Here is a 16,699-nt window from a genome sequence, read left to right on the forward strand (position 1 = left end):
TCGGGGGTTCCGACAGAAGGTGGTATCAGAGCTACAGCCACTGATTTTAGCCATAGAAGTGTTCTGCTGACACCAAAATTTTATCCATTATGTTAAGAAATAATCTATGTGATTATGTGCATATCTGTATATTATCGTTTGTGTTATTTGACAATTTGTTAGTTTACAGTATGAGTGATCAAGGTCTATCCGACGCCTATCGTCACTTGTCTAGTTCTCCTAGCGAGGAAGGAACTTCCTCCCAGCCTACTCCTTTGGGGTATTCAGCTGACACAGAAAAGGGGATTTTCATATTTAAGGCGCAATTCGAAGAACCATTCCCCATGATAAAGAGAGGATGGTTCATTCGGGGAGCACATGAGCGTAGGAAGAGAATGAGGAAGTTACAGCAACAAAGGGCTTTAGCAGCAGCAAATAGGGAGATGAATGCCCAGACCCAAGACATAGTCAATAGGCGATTGGCCAAATTTCACATACTAGCTACCACTGCCACAGACCCAAACTTAGACCAAATCATTGCACCAAAGCCACTACCACTATTCCCAACCCAACCCATGGAAATAGAACCTAACCCAGGAGACCAGGTTCCCATACCCGCATTCAACCCAAACGAAATCCCTAGAGTCCCAGTACCTAATCCTCTTGCTTATGACCCATGGGAGGATGAACATAGGGATTATCGAGAACTCTACCCACAGGAGGAACCCCATACCAAACCCTATAGCACCATACCCCAACCTTGACCCCCTAGATCCATATTGGGATGCTGATCAGTATGTTCGGGAAATACTAGAAAACCCATACCCATATGGAGAACCCGTACCACAGTACCCTGACCCAATACCCGCACCACCACCACCCATGAGTACCGAAAACGTGAAGGAACTCCGCACATTTGGTGAGGAGTTAGTAGATGAGGGAGAAAGAATAAGACAAATAGGGGAAAAACTCGTTTGGAAATACGACAAGCGAAATATGCAATACTGGATGAACCCCTAGTTACGATAATATATATATATATATATATATATGTGTGTGTGTGTGTGTGTGTGTGTGTGTGTGTGTGTGTGTGTGTGTGTAGTTGAAAAAAATCAACTAATATAGATAATCCAATATCTACTGATGCGTAACTAGTAATGTATTTTAAATTCCAGTTGCAGCTTGTAATAGATATAGATATATGTATGAAATAGAGTAAATGTCGCAATGATCGACGGTTTTGACCAATGTGTTGTTTGTGCAAATGTTGGTATTAAATCTTGTTCTGTGATATTAATACTTGGTAAATGTTTATAATCCAAATGGACAACGAAGTGAATCAAGAAAACCCGAATAACGATAACAATGGGAACCAATTAGATAATAGTGTCATCCAACAAATAGTGGCACAAGGAATCATAGACGCTATGCCTTATATTATCAAAACGGTTAAGGAAGCGGAAAATAATAAAACTAACAGTGGAAGTAAAGGACCACCTACCGAACCCAGTCACAGCGTAAACAATGGACCGTTACTTCAATTGCCTATTCCAAAAAGAAGAAGAACATGTCATATGGTTGTTCTTACAAAAGAATTCTGGTCTTGCAAACCAATAGAATTCTCTGGCAATGAAAGAGCCATTGCAGCCCTACGTTGGATAGAAAAGACTGAAGCTGTCTTAAAAATAAGCAAATGTGCAGAGGAAGATAAAATCATGTTTCCTTCCAATCTTTTTAAGATGCAGCTCTAGAATGGTGGAATACTATTCTCCAGTCTAGGGGAAGTGACATAGTTTATAATATAGAATGGACTGAGTTTAAGAACATGGTCGAAAGAAAATTCTGTCCTCCCAACGAAAAAGAACAAGTAGCTAATAAGTTCTTAAACCTTAGAATGACTAGAGTAGACTGCAAGGGCTACACTACCGTATTCTTCGAATATGCTATAATTGTGCCAACCCTAGCATCACCAGAACCAGTATTAATCTCCCGTTACATCTGTGGATTAATCAGTGAGATTAGACACGTAGTCAAGGTAGCTAGACCACAAACCATAGAAGAAGCTGTAGAACTAGCAAATACCTTGACTGATGAATTGGTACGTACACAAGAAGAGAACCAGAGGAAGAACCTAGTCCAAAAGCTTACCCAAGAATTTCGCTATGGTAACCGTGGGAAAAACATAGGTTCTACTTCTGCACCTTACTGTAAGTCCTGCAAGAAGAAGCATTCAGGGAGATGTTCCACATACTGCAACTTCTACAAAATACCGGGACATAAGGAAGAAGATTGTAGGAAGAAACCCAGCAATGGAGTATGCTTCAATTGTGGAGAAAAGGGGCATATCAAACCGAACTGTCCGAAACTAGCTCCAGCCATGAACAACAAGACTATCAAGAATTCTAGAACATTTGTTCTAACTGCAGAAGAAGCCAAGCTGGTTCCGGACGTGATTGCAAGTACGTTTTTAGTTAATGATTTTTTTGCGAAAGTATTATTTGACTCTGGTGCGAACCAAAGTTTTATTAATACTTCGTTTTGCAAACTTCTCAACCAACCGTTAGCTAAACTCCAACAATAATGTATGGTAGAGACGGCAAATGAGGAATCCATTAAGATTACTGAAATCTTGCAGGGAGCAAGAATAGAAATTCTAAACCATAATTTTATTGCTAACCTCTACCCAATGAATCTTGCTGGATTTGATATTGTATTAGGAATGGATTGATTAGTAGCCAATAAAGCCAGTATTCTATGTGATCAAAAGTCAATACAAGTAAATTCACCAAAAGGTGAAAAGATCACAATTAAAGGAGATAAGCCATCGAGATCCACGAAATTCATCTCTGTGATGAAAATAGCAAGCTATGCAAGGAAAGGGTCACTAGTGTGTATGATTTCCATAATCATTAACACTAAAGGAAAAGAATTGAAAGATATTCCTGTAGTATCTCAATTCTCAGATGTTTTCCCAGAAGAATTACTGGGACTGTCGCCGGATAGGGAGGTCGAATTCAGAATTCACCTACTACCAGTTACAACACCAATTGCCAAGGCACCGTACCATTTGGCACCAACAGAGATGCAGGAACTAAAGAAACAGTTGGATGAACTTTTGGAGGAAGGATTCATACAGCCTAGTTCTTCGCCATGGGGAGCACCAATCTTGATTGTCAAGAAAAAGGACGGATCAATGCGTATGTGCATTGATTACCGAGAACTGAACAAAGTCATGATTAAAAATCAGTACCCATTACTGAGAATCGATGATCCGTTTGATTAATTGCAAGGAGCTCGATTCTTTTCTAAGGTCGATGTACGCTCAGGATATCATCAATTGAAAGTACAGGAAGAGGACATTCCTAAAACTGCTTTTAGAACTGTAACACCCCTAAAATATTAAATTATATATGTGTGTCTACATGTATGAGCTATAATATTGATAATAAAAATAGTGAAAAAAAATAAAAATAAAAGCTAGGATATTTAATTTAGTTTAGTATCTATGTCAAATGATAAAGAAACAAGGGATTTTAACCCTATTTATAAACCTTTCAACTAGAGGGACCAGTTGGTTAATTATTGAAAGTTGTTTTAAAACACTTGATAATATCAAAACACACACTCTGTGTGTGTTTTTGAGTTCGACCAAAACACCCAGCCAAGATCCTTGTTCTTGAAACCCTAGTTCACCAAATTCTACTCAAAATCAAAGAAGGAATCAAGTAGGAAATCGATTTCAAGCTAAATTCGTGATCATTACACTTAGGGGATCACAAGGTATGCTTAATTTTAATCTTTGGTGATGTCTTGATTATTCTTGAAATTTCATAAATGAAATTATTGAAGAATTGATGTATGTTATGGCTAAATTAAGGTGAATACATGTCTAGGAACAAGCCCCAGATAGGAATTTGATGATTTACAATCATAATTACTTGAACTGATGAATCATCATATGTGTAGTATATGGGTTTTGAATAAAAAGGATGAATCCTTTGATGATGGTGGTAAATTGATGTTGTTTAAGGGGTTAGTGTATAATTTTAGATGTTCTTGTTGGATATGAGACATCAAATCTTGAATATGATGAATTAATATGGTTAAAAATATTCATCATGAACTTGTTAGTGTTAGAATAACAATTTCGCACATAAGATGTTTGATAAAATGCTTGAATGAAGTTAAAATAAGTGAGAATTATGAAATAATCACTTATTTGACTAGTTGAAAACACTAGAAGTTTAATGTAGAAGTATGGATACTAAGCGATATGTCCGAATTAGATTTTTAGGTAATTTGGGAGGATCGTCTAGAAACCAAGACGGAACGGATAGTTGGAAAAAGGGAAAGCTTTAAAGGTACGCGGCTCTACGCTTCGTAAAATTTCGCTAGTATCTTATGTTTAGTTACTTGAATGATAATTGAATCGTTATGAAGTTTGGTTAATACTAAAACGGAGAATTCCATATGTGTTAACCGATCGAAATAACAAGAGTATAGCGATAAGTAAAAACGTAGAAGTGGTGGATTCCACTATGACAGGTCAAAAATGACTCTAATTATAGATATCTGGTTTGATAAAAGCAATGGTTTTCGCTAACAAACTAAACGGGTAAAATAACCAAAGTAGAAAAACACCTGTGATATAAAGCGATGGATGTCGCTACGAAAGCTAAACGGGTCAAATATGATGTCTTGATGTAAATCGGGAAGGTTACATGATTAAAGACGTCGAAACCATGCCGGATTTGGAAATAATATATATATTAGTCGTTAGCCGATAAATGATAACGCCGAATATAAGTCATAAACTTAGTTGTGGGTATGACTTAAATATGCATGAATTCCAAATATAGGATTGGTGTTAAATTGTTTAATTGGTCAATAGTTAAACGGGTTGAATAAAGGACAAACACATAAATAACGATGTGTAAACCGTATGGGTAACATCCCAGAATTTTAGAAATGATCATATAGATCAAGCCTTTACAAAAACTGAAAGTAATAAGACAAATTATAGTATAGAAATCTAAACGGGTCAAAATAAATTGAATTTATTATAAGCCAATAGCTTAAATTTAAGAATTTTGTGAATCATGATATGGGATTATAATTCTATGTTATAGAGGGTCAAACTACGATCATGTAGGAAGAAACGGGACCTAATTCGGGTCAATAATGGACAAGTTATGTCCAATTTCGTAAAAATCATTCTAGTTGAAAATATGCAGGTCTATAATCTGAACTCGCTTTAAAAATAAAGGTGTCGCGCTATGCGACAGTGATCTAATAACCCGTTGCGTCACGTGAGGGTGGTCGCGGCCCGCGACGGCTTCGGCATGTATGTGTCGCGCCCCGCGGGGGATCAAAAAGTCTGCAATAGTGTTGCTGTTGTGTGTTTTAACTTCCCGAACTCATTTAATCAAGTCTTAATCATCCTAAACTAACTATTTTTGGTGTTTTTGATTATAGGTGACCATAATTACTAGACGGATGACGGTCAAGCAAGAAAATGAACCGAGTACACACTTAATCAAAGCTTCCGCAACTAAACCAAGACTTTTGTCACGACCATTTTAGAGTTGTGTTATCATACTTTTGTACATATGGTTAGTATGGTTTGAAAATGTCACGGCCCCAGCCTCGGTTTGACCCGGTCCAGAGCCGCGGGACAGGAACCCCGTGGTATTTATTTATTTAATGCGACAGCGGAAGATTTCAAACAGGATCTTTTAAAACTTGAACTGCCCGTTTTATTTTATCTCATAATTTGGGATAAATCCCGTAATTTACATTATAGTGATTTCGCTGGGAAATCTTTACAAAACATGTTTCTTTATTTTATATTGAGCCACTTCCTTAAGCTTGTAGTGTTTCACGACACTTTTCCTGGATCACAACAGATCACCTGAAACATGTTTGAAAAAGGTTTTGTCAGCGGGGAAATACTGAGTGAATCATTCTTTTTGTTAAAACGGCATATTGTTATAATTTACAGTATTAAGAGCGATTACAATGTTTCTGTTTATCAACCATATACCCACGGTATTTGTCACTCGACTACCTATTGGCTACCTCGTTGTCCAATTGGTGTCTGTGACTATGGTCATATCACCCCTTGGCTAACCCGTTGTCCAATGGTGACGGTTATCAAGTAATGTATACAAAACCCCACATGCCGGCTGTAACTTGGTGATTACAAAGACTTAATCCCTGTAATTATAACTTTGAAAACAAACATGATTTTGAAAGCAAGTTTGGTAAAAAGAGAATGACTCACATTGCAGATTTATACGGGCAGAGCTTAGCCTATTGATTAGCCTGATAACCTAATTTAAATAACAATGCACACGAACCAGGTCAGTAACTAATACAGCATTTTACGATAACTCACGAGATTAAACCCTCACGATAAATGACAAAGTGCAATACTTAAACATCCATCGAATTAACGACGAATGACAAAGTATAAACCCTAATTTGAGCAGCACTTAAACATTCATCGGATAGTTTTAATCGATCGGGCATTGAATCGTAACAGCGATGGAGTTAATACCCGGTATCGTAGCAGCACCTCGCTATTATGAAATTATATCTTTTAAGTAGTGAGAATTCATTTATGAAAGATTTCGTCGACACAGAATGAAAGCCCCTGAGCTAGGCTATTTATAGCCTGAATTTGTGTTTTACGCGGCCCGCGTAAATCTAAGGGTAACACTTACGCGGCCCGCGTAGCCGCCTAGTCTACGTATAGGCTGCATGGGTCATGGGTTAGGGTGACAGATGGGTTATACGTGGCCCGGATGCTTATCCGGACGAGTTTCAAGTTCACGCGGCCCGCGTAAGGTTTACTTAACCTTTACGCGGCCCACCTGAAGACCAATTTTCTAGATTTCTTTGTTTTTTATATGGATTAGGGTTTCAGGGGTCTAGGTTTTTAGTTACGAGTTATTTAGGGACATTTTTGAAAGTCCTTACATCCTCCCCACCTTAATTAAAATCTCGTCCTCGAGATTTATTGGAATAAGTGAGGATACTTTCGCTTCATTTCCAATTCCAGCTCCCAAGTGTACTCCGATCCTCTCTTTGAATCCCACTTGACTTTGACTAGTACCAGTCGTTTGTGTTTGAGAAACTTGACTTTTCTGTCCTCTATCTGTAGTGGTTTCTCAACAAATTTTAGCTTTTCATTTACCTCTACATCTTGAAGAGGTATTACCAGGGATTCGTCTGATAGACATTTCTTGAGATTGGATACATAAAACACATCATGTACTCCAACTAGTTCTTCTGGTAGTTGTAAACGATAAGCAACTGGTTCTATTCGTTGAATTACGGAAAATGGTCCCACGTACCTTGGACTCAGCTTTCCTTTCTTACCGAATCGTACTACTCCTTTCCAAGGGGAAACTTTGAAGAGTACCTTATCTCCAACTTGAAATTCTAATGGCTTGCGTCGATTGTCTGCATAGCTTTTCTGACGATCTCGAGCCGTTTTCAGTCTTTCTTTGATTTGAGTTATCTTGTCAGTGGTTTCTTGCACAATTTCAGGACCCGATAATTGACTGATGTGTGTAAAATGCAACATATAAATCACATCAATTAAGGCATAAAACTAACCCTTTTTAAGTACTAATGTTGGAAAAAGAGTGTTTTTGTCTTCCTTTTGTATTTTCAGGATGAAATGAGCTCAAATTCACAAAAGAAGCAAAAAGACAACTAATTCTAGCATAAATACAAGAAAAGGAATAAAAGTAGACTGCCCGGACCCTCAACGGCATCCTCCAAGGCAAAGAAGAGAAAGCAGAAGTCTGAACACGCCCCGTGCTCAGCCAGCACGGGGCCGTGCCCAAGAAGCAGCATAAAAGACAAACTTATAGAAGCTTCCATTGCCCACCACGGGGCCGTGTCCAGCGCGCACGGGGGCGTGGTGAAAGTACAGCAGGCGCATTAATTGTAATTGCGAATTACAATTAATGAGGAGAGAGAGTGTCAGACGGGCACGGGGGCATGTCCAGCGGACACGGGGCCGTGCCCAGCCTTCTGTTCAGCCTATAAATAGGAGTGCTTGGTTTCATTCCATCTCATCCCTTGGCACACCACCTCTCTCACACTTCATCCACCACCCACCACCACCATAACACCATCATCCACCACCATCATCCATTGTCCATCGTAGAGTGTGTGAGTCGTCTCGGGATCCAAGATTGATCGTAAGAGTTCTTGACAATCAAGGCCATGTTTGCCTACGTCTCTTACATCACTTGGTGAAGACAAGTGTTTAGTATAATACTTTTTATTTTTAATCTTTTGCACTTTTTATTTGGTTTTGTATTAATGACTTTAATAACTAGTTGCTTATGTTGTCGTTTGTCCGTGGTGTCTTGGCATTATTTTACTGTCTATATAAAATAAAAGATTTTCACCATTCATATCTCCACGGTCTATATGGAGGTATGTTGGCTACCTGGTCGGGGGTTAAGGGAACGGTTTGGTAAGGGTCTTGCCCTTGTTCAGCGTTTAGAGGTCCTGCTTGGGACCTGAGTCAAATTTAGTAGGATCTCCTTCAATGCCCATAGGTATTGGATGGCGGGGATCCAAACTCTTTGACCCCCTCATAAGTTAACTACTATTAATACTATAACCCGGCTATTTAGGACTGTATCCCTGCTGACTCAGACTACTTAGCCGAGGGTAACGTCACCGCCGAAAGCGGGGCCTACCACAATTTGCATTAATAACTTAATTCATTATCTTTCAATAATCCGACCCTTTAGGATTGTATCCTTGCTGACTCAAACTACTGGGTTGAGGGTAACGTCACCTTCAAAAGAGGGGCCTACTACAATAACTAAGATAATCTCTTAAACAAGTGCAAAAGTGCGAAAATAATCAAAGGTTGTACTAATACACGTGTCGGATCCAAGTGATTCATCTTGTCTATCTGTTTTTATTTTATTTTATTTTTCAGCATTTAGTTAATTTTTATTTTCTTAGCTAAAAACATTTTTCTCACTTTTTGATTTGATTAGACGTTGAGGATAAACCGGTATTAAAAGCTCTTGTGTCCTTGGATGTAACGCCCTGCGTTTTCAAACTTCCTACATTTAGAAACCTTACGTGAAATTCTAACTTTGGAAATCTTGTGTTCTTATAACCATTCTTTCATTGTAATCGTTGTAAAATACGGAACTTGCTACGTAAATAAAACTTGTACATTACACTTTTTACCTAGTTAAATCATGTTTTATTTCATATTTCACCTTGTTACAAGTTAGGGGAAACATTGTTGCACATTATTACACAACTTAATTAACAAAATTACTCATTATAATGTTTTAAAAAAATAAAAAAATAAAGAAATATGGCAGCCCAATTCAGCAAAATTCAGCCCCATATAGTTGGGTTTTGTGGGCTAGTTTCAAGGTGTAACCCCTTCTAAACATTTTCAGAGCCCAACCCATTGAAACCCTAATCCTTCCCCCTATAAATACCACTTATAACCAGCCTCCCTACCACTTTTGCAACTCTAAAAACTCACAAAACATCCACCAAACCGTAGCTGAAAGCAAGGGTTCGAGTAGATTGACACCCCTTCACGAAAATGAGCATAACTCACTCAATTCTTATCCGATTCACTCGATTCTTTTTCCTACTTGCTTGTATAATCATGGGGTTCGATTCCTAGACTTCTCCTTAGAGAAATCAGACCTGGAAATGCCCCGAAATAGTCCATAAACTTTCTGTTTGTTTTTTGTGTTCATCAAAAACTTGTTTAAACCTATGCAACTTGTGTCTAACACATCTCATACCTATGTCCTAATGCTTACAACTTATCCCATGGTTGGTTAAGCTTAAAAACAAGGTTGAGACATTTAAAATCAGAGGATTAAACCTCATAAACTTGGTGTTTTGTTTAGGGTTTTTAACCCACAAGTCATGTCAAACTTTGTCTTTGATACATGAGTGATTATGGAACAACTTGGGTTGTCCAAACATACAATCCTCACATGATTTGATGATTTCTCTTAGTTAGTGTGTATATTTCTTATTCTTTATTGTATGTTCATGACCCTCCTTGGTTGTTTTTTTACATCAAGTGTAGTGGTGAACACATAGAGGTGCCTAAATGGAAGACTTGATCTTCCTACCTCCTACATGACTTCTATGACATTTAGAGGTACCAAAATGAAGATTTTAATCTTCTACCTCATGCTTGAACTATTGGACATATATTATATAACCTAAATATATTATTCGAATAATCGAATCTTTGATGATGAACTAGTGTTCATATGTCGGGGTACTAGATTACATCATCCTAGACTATGATAACTTGTCACGATTCTAATGGAACCTTGTTCCATGAAAACATCTAAACTCCTTCGAGTTTCCTAGTGTCAAGAACAAGCATCATATGTACTAAATGATTATTTTCCATGTTATTCTCATATCTTATTTTTATGTTGTTTTAAACACCGAATCTCGACTCTAAACATACTTGAACCTTAACCCTTATACATTCGGACTCTAAATCTCTACTCGTCAACAATTGGATAATCGGAAAACATATGCAAACTTTGTGAGTATACTCGTACTTTTCCCCTTTTTACTTTTACCACTTTTGGGGTGTAACATGTTTACCTATTGAAACTTACACATGAACTTTTGTCTAAACACATGAACATTCCTATAACATGCTTGTATATGTGATGACTTGATACTTTAAATTTGGGTGATTCTTATGTGTGGAACTTATCATTAACTTCGTACGAGCCAAACCTTGACATATGTAGCGCTATAGGATTAACGACCCGCCTCTACTGAAACTTTGGTTATGTCATGAGCAAGTTGCGTTTTCTTGGTTTGATATGTTAGACACATGCCATGTTTAAATGTTTATCTTGAATCACATGCTTGCTATGAGGAATTGTTCAAACTTATCTTTTGCTATGTACGTATCAAACTTGTATACTCGCCTTTGCTTTTGCATTGAACTTTATTTTAAACATGTTACAGGTTGATGAGGACGATGCTAAGAAAAGAAGTAGCGTTGATGCCTAGATACACATATAGACGTTAGGGTTTAATATGTTGTATCAAATTTTGTTATGTTATCATGTTGTTATGTTAAACTTGTTGTATTTGAATTTCTTGTAATGTTGACTATTTGAAGTTATGAAATGAAATGAAATTTGGAATTTCTAAATATTGTCACAAATAGCGTTATGATGTCTCTAGCAATCTTCACACTTCGTCTCATCCCGATGTTTCCGCCATTGGTTGGGGTGTGACAGATTGGTATCAGAGCCATAACTATAGGGAATTAGGAAAAGTAGGAATGCTTTGGCCTAGTCTATAGTTTTAGAACCTTATTCGTATGCTTTGCTTGGACTACTACATGATACTTTATTTGTTACTTATTTATGCTCTTTTAAACATGTATGTTACTCATGTGTAATATTCGACATGTTATTCTTACGCATTAATGCTTGTTTTATTATGTGTTAACACTTGTTTCGTTGTTCGATTCTTTATGTGTTATTCTTGACATATTTCTCTATGTGTTAATACTTGTTTTATTTCATTATTTAAGTATCATCCTTGATATGCTTTCTTATGTGTTTATACTTGTTTGTGTATCTCCTTCGACATACACTTCCCTCATGCATTTTACTCGATTATTCTAAATCCGACAACACTCATATTGTACAAATGAGACGAATTCACCAAAATAGGCGTGAAACCCACAATTTGGTGAACGACTCTCAATCTACCTATTCTTTTTTTTTACACGAGATATTGCGATTAAGCTAGGAGTGAAATCCACATCTTAATGGTAAATCTCAAATTTCAAGTTCTAGTGGACCCTCGTCAACACGTCGAAATTAAATTTTGACCCGACGAGTACCAACCACACTTAGGATACGAAATCGTCAAGTTAGGGGTGAAACCCGCACCTTGTCGACTAGTTCCACTCCTTGGCATTTTTTTCATAAATCCCGCCAAGTCTCGAAATTTCGATTGATTTGGGACATGTAGTAACCGGAAGGGTAAATACCGTTAACCGACTTGTCGGCGAGAGTATTTTACCTATTAGGCCAAAACATGCTCCTCAAATTCAAAAGACTTTTCGACCACTTTGGTTAGTCAAAGTTCCGTTTTGGAACACTCCAAACTTTGGTCAAACATGTGTTTCTATTGTTCATTTTATACGATGCAATCTTTCAACCTCGAGTTTACCTTTGATTTCTCTTTTCACACGCACAACATATCGAACCTTTTTGATACATTTATATATGCATGATTTTCATATAATTTAAATTCATATTCCTTGTAACAACTAGTGGAGAGGTATGATCGAGATTGGAGTGACTTCCTTAGCTTGACGATTGACTCCACCCCTCTTCCCTTAAAACGACCTCACCAACGAGTTAGGGGTGATTCCCTTACTTAGGTGACCGTTACCCAAAACTTCTCTTTCAAAATATTTTATTATGCAAACCCGATCATGTTTTATACCTAAATCATTTATCATTATTCAAAATACCTACTTATACCGATTTCAAAATACATTGTTTATCAAACGTACTTCTTATTCTACCATCCATTTTCACTCAAATCATATACACAAGATTCTTAATCATGTCTTTACCGTTTTACTACATGAATTTCCAAACCTTACGAAATGCTACCTATCAATTTAATCGGTCTAATGAATCTCTTGCCCATGAACTTCACATCTGATTTATTAACTGAAACACGTTCACATTATATCATCATACTAGAGACTTCCACTCTTAATCGAAATCAAACTAACCTTTCTCAATTACTTATAAGACCTCATAGATGTTATATGACCGTTTACCAAATACTCTTTCCAACATCAATAAATCCTTTGTTAAAATTATTTTTAAACAATCACTAAGTTCTTTTACTAAATTTCTTTTCTTTTCTAAGGGTCGACGTTTTCACAAGAACTTTCAAAGTCCAAAATTTTCATGTTTTGATGCAAATGAAACAAACCCGTTATTTAAAAAAAAAAAAAAAACCCTTCTCTACAACGCTTAACTCGTCATCCAAATTTCAAAACACGTGGGCTAGAAGACTTCATGGGGACCGACAATTTTCAACATACGTGAACTCCTTTTTTTTAAACAAAAGTAGCATTTCAATCATTACAAAATACGTTAAGCATGACCAATGAGTACTTTATGTTCCTTTGCATATACAAACTATATTCTACCTTTCAAACCAAGCTCAATCTAATTTTGATTCGACAAACTCAACGTTTTGTTTAAACAACTATACATGCACATCATCATACACATTTTAGTCGATATCTCGCGATAACATCATTTATATCGTTCGTATCTACATACTTAACCTTTTTTTTTCTCTACAATGTCTCAACGTACACCATATACGCAATATTTATTTTTCATACCTACACCTATGTTCATACGTTTTATGCTTGTACTCATACACATACTACTTATACGTTTTACGCTTCTGCTTATACACATACTACTTACACGTTTTATGTTTATGCTCATACATACATGCGTATTCATACTTAAACTTATGCTCATACTTTCATCCTTACTCATGATTCGTACATTCGTACCTATACGCGAGCGTAATCCGAGGGATTCGCTTACGTGGGTCCCATACATGCTTAAACATAAACATGCTTACATACGACATTCTTCTACGTACACATTCTTATTTTCAAATTCATGTATACCTTGATTCATACATAACTAGTACAAGCTATGTGGATCATGCGACAATCAGTATAATCGCGGGTGCACACGGGATTATAGTGATAGGCGTATGAGAACCATAGAGTGTACTACTGTGTATGGTAAGACACGGAACGTAACATGACCCCAAGTAACGAAACGGACGTAATGTGGTTAAAACATGGTGGATACGCCGCTGGTACTTCCTATATATAAGTGTTTTCACCATGTTACCAAACTTTCGTAAAACGTGCCATGAGAAATTCAGTGTGTTGCAGACCTTTTGGACCTAATACAACTTCACGCAACTCACAAATGCATTATATCCGATTATTCATGACGAGACTTCATCCTTAACACACTACGTTCATCTATCCAACACTTATGCTATTCACATACTTGTACTCTTTAAGAGTCATTCGTTCATTCTATACTCGTATTATTTTATACAAAACTCGTTCGCAATCCAGCTTGTTTAAACATTTGAGTCCTAACTTACCTCGTTACCTATAAAATAGCCTCCCTATTCTTGATTCTTGTGAAACTATACTTAGTATACCTCTATTGCTTTATTTAAAGTAACAAAGCTTTTCGTTCCTCTCAATAAACAGGTTTTACGAAAGTATGATTTTTTTTATACTATCCTTAAGAACTTCCCCTTGCAAATCTACCTTGACGTTCTCCAAAATTTGGTACTTTTCAAAACTTTCAAACTTCCCAAGTTTCAATTCTTAATGATCACCTTTATGCCAAAAACTCTTTCAAGCCTTCCTCTTGAATAAATTTCGGGACGAAATTTCCTAAAGGAGGGGAGACTGTAACGCCCTGCGTTTTCAAACTTCCTACATTTAGAAACCTTACGTGAAATTCTAACTTTGGAAATCTTGTGTTCTTATAACCATTCTTTCATTGTAATCGTTGTAAAATACGGAACTTGCTACGTAAATAAAACTTGTACATTACACTTTTTACCTAGTTAAATCATGTTTTATTTCATATTTCACCTTGTTACAAGTTAGGGGAAACATTGTTGCACATTATTACACAACTTAATTAACAAAATTACTCATTATAATGTTTTAAAAAATAAAAAAATAAAGAAATATGGCAGCCCAATTCAGCAAAATTCAGCCCCATATAGTTGGGTTTTGTGGGCTAGTTTCAAGGTGTAACCCCTTCTAAACACTTCCAAAGCCCAACCCATTGAAACCCTAATCCTTCCCCCTATAAATACCACTTATAACCAGCCTCCCTACCACTTTTGCAACCCTAAAAACTCACAAAACATCCACCAAACCGTAGCTGAAAGCAAGGGTTCGAGTAGATTGACACCCCTTCACGAAAATGAGCATAACTCACTCAATTCTTATCCGATTCACTCGATTCTTTTTCCTACTTGCTTGTATAATCATGGGGTTCGATTCCTAGACTTCTCCTTAGAGAAATCAGACCTAGAAATGCCCCGAAATAGTCCATAAACTTTCTGTTTGTTTTTTGTGTTCATCAAAAACTTGTTTAAACCTATGCAACTTGTGTCTAACACATCTCATACCTATGTCCTAATGCTTACAACTTATCCCATGGTTGGTTAAGCTTAAAAACAAGGTTGAGACATTTAAAATCAGAGGATTAAACCTCATAAACTTGGTGTTTTGTTTAGGGTTTTTAACCCACAAGTCATGTCAAACTTTGTCTTTGATACATGAGTGATTATGGAACAACTTGGGTTGTCCAAACATACAATCCTCACATGATTTGATGATTTCTTTTAGTTAGTGTGTATATTTCTTATTCTTTATTGTATGTTCATGACCCTCCTTGGTTGTTTTTTTTACATCAAGTGTAGTGGTGAACACATAGAGGTGCCTAAATGGAAGACTTGATCTTCCTACCTCCTACATGACTTCTATGACATTTAGAGGTACCAAAATGAAGATTTAATCTTCTACCTCATGCTTGAACTATTGGACATATATTATATAACCTAAATATATTATTCGAATAATCGAATCTTTGATGATGAACTAGTGTTCATATGTCGGGGTACTAGATTACATCATCCTAGACTATGATAACTTGTCACGATTCTAATGGAACCTTGTTCCATGAAAACATCTAAACTCCTTCGAGTTTCCTAGTGTCAAGAACAAGCATCATATGTACTAAATGATTATTTTCCATGTTATTCTCATATCTTATTTTTATGTTGTTTTAAACACCGAATCTCGACTCTAAACATACTTGAACCTTAACCCTTATACATTCGGACTCTAAATCTCTACTCGTCAACAATTGGATAATCGGAAAACATATGCAAACTTTGTGAGTATACTCGTACTTTTCCCCTTTTTACTTTTACCACTTTTGGGGTGTAACATGATTACCTATTGAAACTTACACATGAACTTTTGTCTAAACACATGAACATTCCTATAACATGCTTGTATATGTGATGACTTGATACTTTAAATTTGGGTGATTCTTATGTGTGGAACTTATCATTAACTTCGTACGAGCCAAACCTTGACATATGTAGCGCTATAGGATTAACGACCCGCCTCTACTGAAACTTTGGTTATGTCGTGAGCAAGTTGCGTTTTCTTGGTTTGATATGTTAGACACATGCCATGTTTAAATGTTTATCTTGAATCACATGCTTGCTATGAGGAATTGTTCAAACTTATCTTTTGCTATGTACGTATCAAACTTGTATACTCGCCTTTGCTTTTGCATTGAACTTTATTTTAAACATGTTACAGGTTGATGAGGACGATGCTAAGAAAAGAAGTAGCGTTGATGCCTAGATACACATATAGACGTTAGGGTTTAATATGTTGTATCAAATTTTGTTATGTTATCATGTTGTTATGTTAAACTTGTTGTATTTGAATTTCTTGTAATGTTGACTATTTGAAGTTATGAAATGAAATGAAATTTGGAATTTCTAAATATTGTCACAAATAGCGTTATGA

Source organism: Helianthus annuus, chromosome 8 (assembly GCF_002127325.2).
Source record: "Helianthus annuus cultivar XRQ/B chromosome 8, HanXRQr2.0-SUNRISE, whole genome shotgun sequence".
Taxonomy (NCBI): Eukaryota; Viridiplantae; Streptophyta; class Magnoliopsida; order Asterales; family Asteraceae; genus Helianthus; species Helianthus annuus.